We start from the raw sequence: 13,318 nt of genomic DNA, 5'->3' as shown, positions 1-13,318 counted from the left end.
CCGGCCATTCCATTCTGGCGCCTGTAGGTTCTGGTCCAGGGCTTCTGAGTCCCGTTCAATGGAGGCTGGAGTCAGTCGGTCTGGAGTGGGGTCTGAGATTCTGCATTTCTGACAAGCTCCAGGGAGCAAGGGTGTTGCTGGTCATGGACCACACTTTGGAGAGCAAATGTGCTGGGCACAAATGTGAGGTGAGGACGTGAGGAAGGGTTGGGCCTGAGGCCAGAGCAGTGAGGACAAGTTTTGCTCAGAAGTGTTAAACATGGGTTTGGGGACAGGCCAAGGTAGCACTTGGTTTCCCCTCACTTACCCATACTTGATACCTTGGGCATTTTTTAACCTTAGAAAGATTTCTTCTCAATAAGGAGTGATGCATAGCACAGTGTCCTCAAAGTGTTGTCCCTGGATCGGCTGACCTACTAGTAGACTTATCTTGAGAGCTTGTGAGAACTGTGGATTCTTTAATTTTTTTTTGTTTAAATATTTTTAAATTGATTTCAGAGAGAGGAAGGGAGAGGGAGAGAGAGAGAGAGAGAGAGAAACATCAATGATGAGAGATAATCATTGTCCTGCACTCTCCCTACCAGGGATTGAGCCTGCAACCTGGGCATGTGCCCAGACTGGGAACCAAAATGTGACCTCTTGGTTCATGGGTTGATGCTCAACCACTAAGCCACACCAGCTGGCTGGGCAACTTTTTTTTTTTAACTCTATTACATATTGGAAACTTCTCTTCAGGCAAATACATTTCTCCAGTATACATTTTAATTATATGCTATTGGATTTCTCTCTTTAAAATCCATTGTCTGTAAGTGATCTCTTTATCAACATTGCTTCCCTGAACAAAGGGAAATATATATTTTTTCTTCCTCCCTCCCTTTCTTTTTAAAAGTTACCTTTACAAGTATAAGGTATAAGTCAGGAGTGAGTTTGAGTCCCACTCATGAGATATTTCCAGAGTTACCTTAAGAGAAAATGTGTAAATCTCTTTGGAATCCTGAGTGAGAGAGTGATAAACACACACACACACACACACACACACACACACACACACATACACACACAACCACCAACTAAGGCACTATTGTTCTTATCACTGAATTCCCAGCTGTTGGCCTGTAAAAACATTTAAAAAAATAAACTGCTTTAAAGGTAAAGACAGAATATCCTTTTGTCTTCATTTCTACAAAAGATACATTTCTCATTTTTCCTGTTAGACGTTAACATGACATTGGCTGCAAAGGGGCAGGGGACACAGGGGGTCTATTTTCAAGTCATTTAATTATGGTAATTCTACTTTGAATTCAGTTTCTATAACATGGACCAGGTAAAGAGCTGTATCAGTCAGGTACAACCAGATAAGCAAAGCCAATAGGGACTGACAGGTAGGTAGGTTGGTAGGTAGTAGACAGACAACAAGTTATATATATATATATATATACATATATATATGGATTGATTTTGATATATGGAATATACATGTATGCATATTTATGTGTGAAGTGAATGTGTGTATATACGTATGTATCTAGATATAGATATATATAGAGATTTAGTATAAGTGACTGGCTTACAGAATGGGGCATGACTAAGCAAGTCTAAAGTCTACAGAGCAGACTGCCAGGAAGGGAAGATACAAGTCAGCTAGAGCTCCACAGGCCCTAGCTGAAGCTGTTGTCCACAGGCAGGAATCTCTTCTTTTTCTAAAGACGGCCTCAGCCTGCTTTTAAGGCCTTCAACTGATTAGGCCCACCAAGACAATCTCTTTAATTTAAGGTCAACTGACAGGGACTTTAGATTTGCCAAATCCCTTCACAGCAGCACCTGGATTGGTGTTTGATTAAATAAGTGGGGGCGGTAGCCTGGCCAAGTTGACACATTAAAATGCGATCATAGTCCAGTTCTTGTCAACTTGGCGCCCGTGCACATCTCCTTTAGCCACATTTAACCTCCAAATGATGACAATAAGTCATACTTTTACCCAACACAATGCAACTATCTAGCATACATCTGGAAACAGTTGTGGAATTTGCACACCCCGACTCACACTGCCTCTAGGATATTTTGAAGGTCCCTGTAAGGGCGATGGTTCTTCCAGGGTGGTCTGTAGACATCTATATTAGAATTACCTTCCGTACATGTAAAACATGCAGGTCCCTGGGCCCAACCCCAAACCTAGTGAAACTGCTTCTTTAGAGACAGGGCGAGGATCCAACAGTTTCAAGAAGTTTCTTAGCTAGTTATTTATTTATTTATTTATTTATTTATTTATTTATTTATTTTAGCATTCTGTAGTTGGAGCAACCCTAATGGAGGGAGTAAAGAAAAGTATTTTTTTCTTTTTTTAAAAAAATATTTTTATTGATTTCAGAGATAAGGGAGAGGCAGAGAGAGAGAGAAACATTAATGAGGAGAGAGACTCACTGACCAACTGCCTCCTGCACACCCAACACTGGGGATTAAGTCCTCAACACATTCCATGACCTGACCTCCTGGCTCATAGGTTGACACTCAACCACTGAGCCACGCTGGTTAAGCAAAAGGAAAGTATTTTCAAAGATGGACCATCTTGGCTGCTGATAGGTTTCAATTATTCATTTTGTTGAAAAGGAGCATTGTCAAATATTGAGCATGGCCTCCTAGTGAGTTGGGAGGCTTCCCATTGCTTGAATAGGTTATGCTAATGAGGGAAGTGTGTACTTCGTGCAGGAGAATTTCCCACTTTCCCTAGAGGCTGGAGGCATGGGTCCCTGCCAATGCCACATATCACACGCTCAGAGGACCAATCTCATCACATATATCAGTTGTCCCAACAGATTCAGACACAACCATGAAATGCTGTTATTACTATTCCCAGTGTGATAGAGTCGGTATTGGATGGATGGACAACTCAAATTACATTGCAATTTTTGGTAACAAATATATACACCAGAGATTTATAAGACCTTTTCATTACCCTGGTTTTGTAGATAAAGGCAAGGGTGGGGGAGGAAAGGAGGCCAGAGGGACTCTGAAAGGCATATGATTAAAAAAGAGAAGGGGAGGGGGCGGCTTATTCTCATTCCCAAGCCAGATCAATCATTATTCCAAAGTGATCTCTAATCAAAATCCAGCATATGGTTTTTATTAATTTGGGGGCAATTCCCCTACCATCTAGTGCAATAAAAAAGGATGTTGATCTCATAAAAGATTATAGCATCCCTTATCAAGCTAGCAAACAAGAAGTGTAAAATCCAAGATAATGAAGTAAGTTGAATTGCTTCCCCCTTCCCTCCCTGGTTTTATTATTATTATTTTATTGCTGAAAGTTCTGAGGGGAAGAGATTCGGAGCTGGCTTATGAATAGATTATAAATCAGGTTCATTTCTAGTATGAAGTTGGTACCAAGGGCCCAAACTTCTCCTCAACAGCCTCATTGGGGAGAAAGCAAAGTTCTACCTTTAAGCTCTAATTTACAGGAATGATTCACTCATATTCGACTTTCTGTGTTCTGAAGAGAGAAAAAAACCTGAGCTTCTGAGTTTTGTTGTTGTTGTTGTGAGTTGGTTTGACCAACTCTTGTTCCCTTTGGTAGAGTTTAGGTTCATGCACTTTCTCCCCAGATCGATGGGGACAAGTAGTTCCCATATGAAAGCCCCACCATGCACATTAGGTTCTTCCTCAGGGGATGCTGTCTACCAGGAACTTGGAAAAATAGCCTCCAACTTAGGCCTGTGCAGATACAGCCAGGGGGAGAGTGAGGGCTTAATACAGAGGAGATGACTTTCTATCTCTGGGAGCTGCTGGTCATTCTGAGAGAGGCCAGGAGGGAGGGGCAGTGGTCTAGGTGCTGTGCTACGTCTGTTTACCCATGTTTCTTATTCATCATCTCCACCATCCTGTGAGGCAGCAGTTATGACCACCGCTCATAAATGCAGACACCATGTCTCTCAGAGGTTAGATAATCCACTCAAGGTCACACAATTAACTGGTGGTGGAACAGAGATGCCAACCCAGGCCTGTGTGAGTGAGAAGTGCAGCCTTTCCCCACCCATGGGTGCCGCTAAGGTGATTCCCTCCAGCCACTGAGGTGAGGGGGGGAGCCAGGAGGCCCAGGAAGAAATGAAAGGAGTCTTTCTGCTCCGTGTTCCTGCCCCCAGCTCTTGGTGCAGCCAGGTTTGGGGAGCACAGGAGGCTCCGAGTCAGCTGTCTCTCTCGGGGCAGCTTGAAAATGTCTTTCCCACGAGGAAAGCAGGTTAGTGTGGAGCTCGCCAAGCGGGATGATGCCTCTTTGTGAGCCAGCTCTGGGCTCGGGAGACAGATTTGACCCATGCAATTTTTTTTTTTAACCAAACTGCGCTCTGCAGATTTGATAAGATCCTGCAGAAGGCCACAGCACAAGTGTTCAAAGAAGTTACCACGATGGGTAACTTCTCAAAGAAGAAATGATTCTGCCACATTCTGTGGATGAGGGGGTATCTTGGTCAGCTCCAGCTGCTAGAACAAAATGCCGCAGACTGGTGGCTCAGACAACAGAGACCGATGTCTCACAGTTGTGAGGCTGGAAGCCAAGGTCAAGGTGCTGGCAGATTAGGTTCCCGATGAGGTCCCTCTTCCTGGCTGGCAGACGGCTGCCTTCTCGCCGTGTCCTCACATGGCAGAGAGAGCCAGTGGGAGCAAGCAAGCTCCGGTCTGTCTTCCCTTTCTTATAGGGACACTAATGCCATGATGAGGGTCCTACCTTCATGACCTCATCGGAACCTAATTACCTCCCACAGGCCTTCCCTCCAATACCACCAGGCTGGGCGTCAGGGCTGCCACATGTGAATTTGGGGGTGGGGTGGGGGGGCACATTCAGTCTACAACAGAGCACTTCCTGTTGTCTGCTGTGATCTATGGAGACTGGGCATGGAGGGGTCTGGCTTTGAAGGAACAGGGCTGTGGGTCAGGCAGGCAGGGGCAGGGCATCACCTACCGATGCTGCTCTGAATGCTGGGAAGCCGGCAGGCCTGGCAGAGGGCTCTTCAGTGAGCTCTCGGGAGGCTCCCGGGGCTATTTCTCAGCTGAATGAATTGCTGGTTCAGGCTTTGGTAACTGGGCACATAAAACCTTTTCCTGTCATCCTTAAGTAATTTTTCCAACCTTGATGCCCGGAAGAGAAGAATTTCCTTGCAACCTCAGCATTCTGCTGCTAAAAGCGGAGAAGCATCTCAGGATGGTTCATGGGATGCCCTGTGTGATGTGTGGCTCCAGAGAGAAATTTAACTCTGATGGAAAATCCCTCAGATTAAATGGCAAGAGCACTGCTCAGAGAGACGCTGAGACCAGAGAGAGAGTTTGGCAGACCAGAGCTTTCTCACTCACAAGGCCCACGATTCCGAAGAATGTCATCAATTGCAATATCAGTTTACTTTTCATCTAATGAATTTTAGTGGCAGCTTTCCCCATTATCTCCAGGAATCCATAAGGAACAGAAAAACCTGTCTGGCAACATATTTGATAGTCCCTAACACAAGATCTCTGGCATTATCTCAGCTCCCTTTCTAAACCACATTATTTCTTCACAAAACGTTTTAAATATAGCACAAGGAAGATCCCTCGCATCGCATGTCCTCGCTGTACGCTGAGCGCAGACTCGCTTTGAGCAGTCTTATTTTCCTTGCATATCTTATTCTGTTATTCAAATGATGAAGCATATTTTGCATGAAGTTACACCTTTTCAGAGGCAGATTTTGTTCTGGAAAATTGGTGCAGCATTTCCATTTCTCACATCTTTACAGAGCTGGTTCCTTGTCAGCAGATGTAACTATGTTTGACAAGAAAGCCCTGTAATCTGTACCCTGCAGGGAGTGGGCCCTCGTGCGTTTCTGAATCTCTAATTAGGAGGCTATCCCTTCCCCAGGAAGGAGGGGAACACGGACAGGTGTTTCTCCAGCTCTTAAATAGTTCATTCACCTGATTTTTCTTCAAAATACGGACCCTGGTAACCTGAGAGTCAACTTTGTCCTCAACTTAACCTTCAGGTTTCAACCTGACTGGCTTCCGAACAAGGTGTGTGTCTCATTAGCCATGACGGAGAGCCACCGGGCCACACAGGCCGGCCCTGACCCGCTCACCTGGCTGCGCAGGCTGAGCGGAGAGGAGGCAATCCCAAAGCGTCCCTTTCTGCTCTCTTTTGAAATGGAGTTTTTGACATTACCAGGTGGCATTTGGCACTCATTATCAAATACCAGCATCACTGGACTGCAAGCAAGTGCTTTTCAGATCGGCTGGCTGTACGGCATCTCGCACAGACATTGCCCTGTTTATCCCTGGCCCACTAAGCTCTGGCCCCCATTCTCGCTGTGATCCCCCACTAGCAGGTCATTGCACCGCACACCTCTGGGGGGCACTGTCTACATTATACACCCCAGGGGTTATCGGAGTGGTACCCCCCGAGTTGTATATCAGGGGAGCCCTCCATGCTGCATGAAAACAAAGTCAATCACATCACCAGGCCGGAGAACTTCATACCCGGAGTCTTGGTGATTCCATTTCAGAGTAGCATTCTTACTGGCCTGGGAAGCTGCCAGGCAGCTTCTTCTCTAGAGCCTTTAAGCTAACCCTCTGGATGCTGCCTGCAATTCCCTTAGTTTTGTATTAGTCTTCTATTGCTGCTATAACAAATGATCACAAACTCAGTGGCATAATGTAAATTTATCTTACAGTCCCATAGAGCAGAAATCCACTGTGAGACTTACCAGGCCCAGATCTAGGTGCTGGCAGGCTGTGTTCCTCCCATCGGCTCTGGGGCAGAATCCATGTCCTTGCTCACTCAGGTGTTGGCCGCATTCAATTCCGTGGGGTTACAGGACTGAGACCTCCGGTTCCTCACTGGCTGTTCACTCCTGGAGGCCTCTGTCCAGTCCTTGCATGTAGACTCACACTTCAGGGCAGCAGCAGCGGATCGAGTCCTTCCCACACGGCCACTCTGGCCTTCTGGAATAACTTTCCTCAGGTTCTCTGCTTTTAGGACTCATGTGATTGGGTTGAACCCACCTGGAGAATCCCAAATAATCTCCCCATCTTAACCACATCGGCAAGGTCCCTTTTGCTGAGCCCCATAACATGCTCACAGGTTCCTGGGATTAGGGTGGGGATGTCCTTGGGAGGCCCTTCTTCTGCCTACGACATTATTGATCCAATGATTTTAACTCTTTGAATGGGTAAGCGTTAAAACTAATTATTTATTGAGAACCTTTATTGAGAATTCTGTTTCAGGGAACATTAACTGATTGTCATTGTTTTCTCCATCCACAGACATGTATTTTCTCATTTAATTCCTTTGATGACCCTAGGAGGTGATATCCGTGTCAGCCTACAATGCAATCAGCTGCAAGTAACATAAAGCCCAGCCAATGCTGGTTTCTTATTTTAAAATAAAAAGAACTATATAGCAGCTCAATGATGCCATCAGAACCTCCAGTCTCTGTCATTTCTGAGAGGGAGAATACTATAGCTATTTATAGCATGGGCCCTGCAGCCCATTGTGTGGGTTTGTACATGTTTCATCCTCTGCAAATAAAGGTGATAATATACTCAGCCTATAGGGTTGATGGAGTGAGTTAATACACTGAATGTACCCAGAAGCATGCCTGGTGTATAATAAATGCTCAATAACTGTAGGCTATCCTATATAATAAAGAGGTAATATGCAAATTAACCCCATGCCCTCACAAGATGGCTGCCTACGACTAGGCCGGCAGGGGGGTTAGTGAGGGGACGACCAAACAACTGAACAGCAGGCTGCGTGGGGCAACCAGGCCAGTGGGGGGGGGGGGGGCGTGAGCCCAGCACCCCCGGGCAGTTGGGGGTAACCAGGCAAGCAGGTGAGCAGTTGGAAGGTGACCAGGTCGGTGGGGGCAGGGGGCAGTTAGGGGCACCCAGGCCAGCAGAGGGGGGCAGTTGGGGGCAACCAGGCCAGCGGGGGGTGCAGTTGGGGGTGAGTAGGCTGGCAGGGGGGGCAGTTAGGGGCGATCAGGCCGGCAGGGGGGGCAATTAGGGGTGACCAGGCAGGCAGGTGAGCAATTAGGAGCCAGTGGTCCAGGATTGTGAAAGGGATCCCGGATTGGAGAGGGTGCAGGCTGGGCTGAGTGGACCCCCTGACCCCCCGTGCATGAATTTCATGCACCGGGCCTGTAGTTTTAAATATTATTCCTGAATCACCATCCTTAGCATGTTGGGTTTTGATGTCATATCTTCATGCTCAACACCTCATGGTTACAAAATGGCTGCTGGGCTTCTAGCTTTCACAGCTAAGTCCCAGGCAGGAAAGAGAAGGGACAAGCAAGAGAGAAGGAGGCAGGTTTGCTATTTGTATCAGGAAGTCAAACACCTCCCAGAAATCTCTAGCTACTTCTGCTCGCTTTTCATTGGCAGAACAGTGACCTATAACCTTCCCTATGTGGAAGGAGAGTCTGGGAAAGCAAGGTTTTTGTTGGTTTGTTTTTCATATAATGAAGACTCTGGATGGGCAGAAATACATCATCCCTATCTCACTGACTTTTCTCCAGTCCCAAGAAAATGGTGATCTTGTCAGTAAAGAAGGGGAGAACATGAAACATGGAAAGGCACTAACAGGATATGCACAGTCAGTCACTGGTACTTGAGTGTGTGTGAGTCTTAGCCACACACTGGACAAAGATTTTGATGGGAGAATGGTGGGAGGTGGGGGAGAGCCTCTGGACATTGTGTAGTGTTTTGGGTTGAATTGTACCTCCCCCCAAAACATGTTCAAGTCCTAAATTCCTCTACCTGTGGACGGAACCTTATTTGGAAATAGGGTCTTTGCAGATATAATCAAGTTAAAATGAGATCATTAAGGATTGGCGTGGGCCCTAATCCAACATTTGGCATCTTTATAAGAGAAAAATTTGGATACAAAGGCCCACAGGTCAGACACCATGTAACCACGGAGACAGAGATTGAGGCCTGCTGTAATAAAGATGGAATTCCAAAATTTAGGGAAAAGAAGAGCTTCTACTTGGTGCTTTTAATACTAGGGTGCAGTCTGGATTGTCTCTGGCTCTAGCAAGAGAATCAGCCACGTGCTCCTGCAGTCATTGCTGCTGACGGGGCAGATGAGAATGAGAAAAAGACCCAGCCAAGAGCAAGGAGAGGCTGGGGGTCAAGTGAGGTCCTGTTGGGGAAAACCAACCTGGTCAGCACAATCTCTGCCTCAGAATGTTCTGACCTCATTTCATTCGTCTGTAGCTTACCCTGGAGTCCTACGATTCAGCCAAACAGTGCGCATCCTCCAGAAGTTATCCTACCTTCGGCGGCCCCAGCAACCTGGGGCACCTTCCAACTGGCTTAGTGCAGTGTTTCTAAACTTCATTTTCTTACCATTCTGTGACTAAAATAACAAATAGATGTATATGTATTTGTTAAGCTTCACCCGAGGATATTTTTTTCCATTGACTTTTTAGAGAGAGTGGAGGGGGGAGAGGAGGTGGGAGAGAGAGAGAGACATCAATGTGAGAAAGACACATTGATTGGTTGCCTCCTGTATGCACCCAGACCAGGACTGAAGATGGAACATGCAACCCAGATATGTGCCCTCGACCGGGAATTGAACACATGACCCTTCAGTGCACGGGCTGGTACTCTAACCACTGAGTGACACCGGCCAGGGTTAAATATTTTTATTTTTAATGGTAACTTATTTCGCTACCGTAAGTGGAAAAAAGCCAGGATCATTTTGTATTAAACGGAAGACAATTATACAGTTAATACAATGAAAGCAAAGCAAAGTTCTTCCATTCAAACCAGTGCCTGCAGAAGTCTGAGGCCTGCTCTCTGTTAGTAAGAGATTAGCAAATTGTGGCGGTGTGTTGAGGACATGCTAGCACCTGGCCACGCCTTTCTCCCTGCAGGAGGCAGGGAATTGGAAAGAGAGTCCTTTCTCGTGGTGACTGTGTGCTATCTGAGTACCACCTAAAGTGAGATGCTTTGTGAAAATCAGGCTAACACTGGTCAATAACACCGAGCTTCCATCAGCTGATGTAACAGATGCTTCATGCACAGCGTTTCCTGTAATCTTCACGGCACCATGAGGTCAGCATGAGCATTACCACGTTAGAGACCGGCGGCTGAGGCTAAGAGGTGGTCAGTAACTAGATGAGCCACCCAGCTTGTCAGTGCAAGAGCCACTCGTAACCCACCCACCCAGCGCCTGACTCTCCTGGAGACCTGGGGGAGGGAGGGGAGTGCCTCTGCCATTCACTGTGCCGCAGCCTTGGCCCAACGTGACTGTGTATCACCCCACTCCAATGAGCTCGCTCGAGCAGGGTGATGGTGGGAGCCCAGTGGCAGAGCAGCAATGTGGAGCGAAAGTCCCAGAGGGAGCTGGGCACACCTCCAGGGAAGGATGGAGGTGTCCTACTGTTAGGTCCCTCGGAACAACCTCACTGCTTCTCAACAGAGCCTGCTGGCACCTACAGCCGAGAACCCGCCAGCTTGCCTACCCCCAGCCTTACGGGCACAGGCCTGGTTTGTGTGTTGGGGGAATGATGTGCTCCATCAGTAGAGGCAACGTTTCATGTTCTGGGACAAAGCTGGATTTCTTTCTCTCTCTCTCTCTCTCTCTCTCTCTCTCTCTCTCTCTCTCTCTTTCTCTCTCTCTCTCATGCGCGCGCGCGCGCGCGCGCGCGCACGCACGCACACACACACACACACACACACACACGTGCGTGCACGCAGCCCCTGTAAGACAGTCAGCTCACCTGCAGATTCCCATGTGCCCATCACTCTATTGTGTTCTCTGCAGCGAGCATGCATCCTGTTTGCTTGATTGTGTAGAGCTCAGCCCAGAGAGCACGGCCTCTGAAAGTGGCCCCAGAGCAGGGTGACCCCCCTCTCTGAGGCTTCCCCTTTCAGGCCTGGGTGGAAAAAAATCACCGTGAAGAGGCATAGCCCCAGGCCAACCCTGTCACACTGCGAAGGTCAAGAGAGGGTCAGGAGAAAAGCGGATATTGGAAGGCCACCTGGAGAGCAGGCTCCGCCCCAGTCCCCCCAACCCCCACCTGGGGGTCAGGAGGCAGGCTGGCTGGCGGAGGGTACAAGGCAAAGGCCCCACTTTCTAATCACCGAGTGCTGCTTATCAAAGGGATTCTGACTCCTAGGTGGCGGAGCTCTTGGGAGCTGGGACTGGGGAGGTATAATATGACTAAAAGCTGCTTTAATAAAGCACAGGGCTGGGTTTAAGCTGCACTCTCCATAAATCAAAGGGCGACATCGCCATTCTCTCTGCAGAGCAGCAAGACCACGCGTTGTGGGGCTGGGGCGGCTCTTAAATCTCATCCACAGCCCTTTGAGCACAAACACAGCCGTGACGGGAGGACAGAGGTGGCTGCAGGCTGCACAGTATCCCGGGGAGCACGCACATTCCCCCGGCGATAAGAATGCTGAATGGTTCTGAGCTGAGAAGCCTTGGAAAACAATTAGGCAGAGAAGCAAGATAACCTGTTGAAATTATGGCCCTGCACTTTACTGCTCTTCATAAATTTTCCAGCAGCCTCTCTCCCACTCAGGGGCCTGGTCTGCTTCTACCTTTAACAGTTGGGGGAATTAAGTCATCAAAGCTTCATCTACCTGTCTGACTTCAGCCAGAAGGACAACTTATTTGCTTGGATACCTTTCAAAACTGCTGTCTACATAGATTATAATTTAATATATGGCGCAACTAACACAGGCTGCCTGTTTCTTGAGTCTGAAATGTCAAAATCTGCATTTACACGTTCTAAATTTTCTTCAACATTGCCCTCACTCTAAATAGTAATCACAGTGCAAGCTATGAAGAATTAAAAGAAATTGCACGGAGATTTGCTTTCAATAAAGTAAGCAACAGTGTGGACTCAGAGCTGGGTCTCAGATCAGAGCTGCCGCTGTATAGCTACCGCTGGTTCTTATTCTCTTAGAGCCTCAGTTTTCTCATCTGCAAAATGGGGATCATGCCCACCTTAGCTGATGTGAAGAGAAAACGAGGTAAATTCAGGGGGAAGCTACTAGCATCGCGCCTGTACACTCAGTAAATATTAGGCCTCCCCTCTTTACTAAGGGCTCATGATTTGATGGATTTTTCTAGTGCAACCCACACAATGCTTTCACCTGGGCCAGCTTGCTTTATTGAAATGCCCATTTGTGTGAGCGATTCTCCCAAGTACCTCAGTCCCTGGAGTCCCTGAATAACTTTTGTTCTTGTTGGGTCTGAAATTCCAAGGCCAAGTTCCTTAGTTCATTTAAAGCTCTGTTTCCTCATTGTTAGAGGATTCAACGGGATAAGTCATGAAAAACATTTAGGCCAGTATCTGGCACTTACTAAGCACTTAATAATATCAGCTGTTATTCTTATGAAGCACAACCCTCCCTCTCCCATCACACATCCTGTCCTCCCCTCCGCCCCGGGTCATATGCATTCGGAGGTGCTCTGTGCAGATGCTTGTGCTCTGTTCTTTCTCTGGAAAGCCCTTACCCTTCTTTGTGTGGCCTGCTTACATTCTTCCCGTTCCTTAAGGGTGTTTCAGATGTCACATCCTCCATAAGACCGACCCTGATCCTGTCTCTGCCCAAAGTCAAAAGTCAGGCTTCCCGGCCAGTGTCCACCGCCGCCAGGCACTCGCCACGTTCGGCACTGAGTCTTGGTTCTTTGTATATTTGTTTGTCACTCCTACTCGACTCACTAGTGTTTGAGGACAGAACCCAAGGCTCTTCCATGTTTGGGATCCTGTGTAGCATTTACCAGTGTCTGCCAGGAAGTGTCTGTTGGGCTATCACTGAATCTCATTTTACTTTAGCACTTCTTCTTAGCTGGACTAGGCAGAAGACGCACAAAGTCAAGGGTTGTTAGGGTCCAAGTACACCGTTTTTTATGCAGCCAACCTTGGTATTTGGGATTGCGTGGGGAGGGTCAGTGACAACCAGCCAGGTGAAGGTTCAAGTCAAAGGGATGATAGTGAAATACTAAATGTTGATAGCTGAAGCATCTCCCCACCTCTTCCAGGGGGCATGTCCACCCTTAACCATGACAGGTGACCACTGAGTGTCCAGTGACGACAAGGCAGGTACGGGGATGATGCATGCTGGCCACATGCCGAGGGTAGCACTTCTAGTGTGAGCTGCCCACCCAACTTGGAGAGAGCCCTCTCAGCTGCTAGCACAGTGTTCCAGGAACGTAGCAGATTCTCCAAACATACATAATAAATAAAGGAGGTTTGGCTTTTCTTCCCCTGGATGGCCCTGCATTACCGGGTTGGCTTCTTCATGCCTCATTTTCTTCAGCTGTAAGATAAGTATGAACCTGGTG

Source organism: Myotis lucifugus, unplaced genomic scaffold (genome assembly GCF_000147115.1).
Source record: "Myotis lucifugus unplaced genomic scaffold, Myoluc2.0 scaffold_3, whole genome shotgun sequence".
Taxonomy (NCBI): Eukaryota; Metazoa; Chordata; class Mammalia; order Chiroptera; family Vespertilionidae; genus Myotis; species Myotis lucifugus.
Note: the sequence above shows the minus strand (reverse complement) of the source record.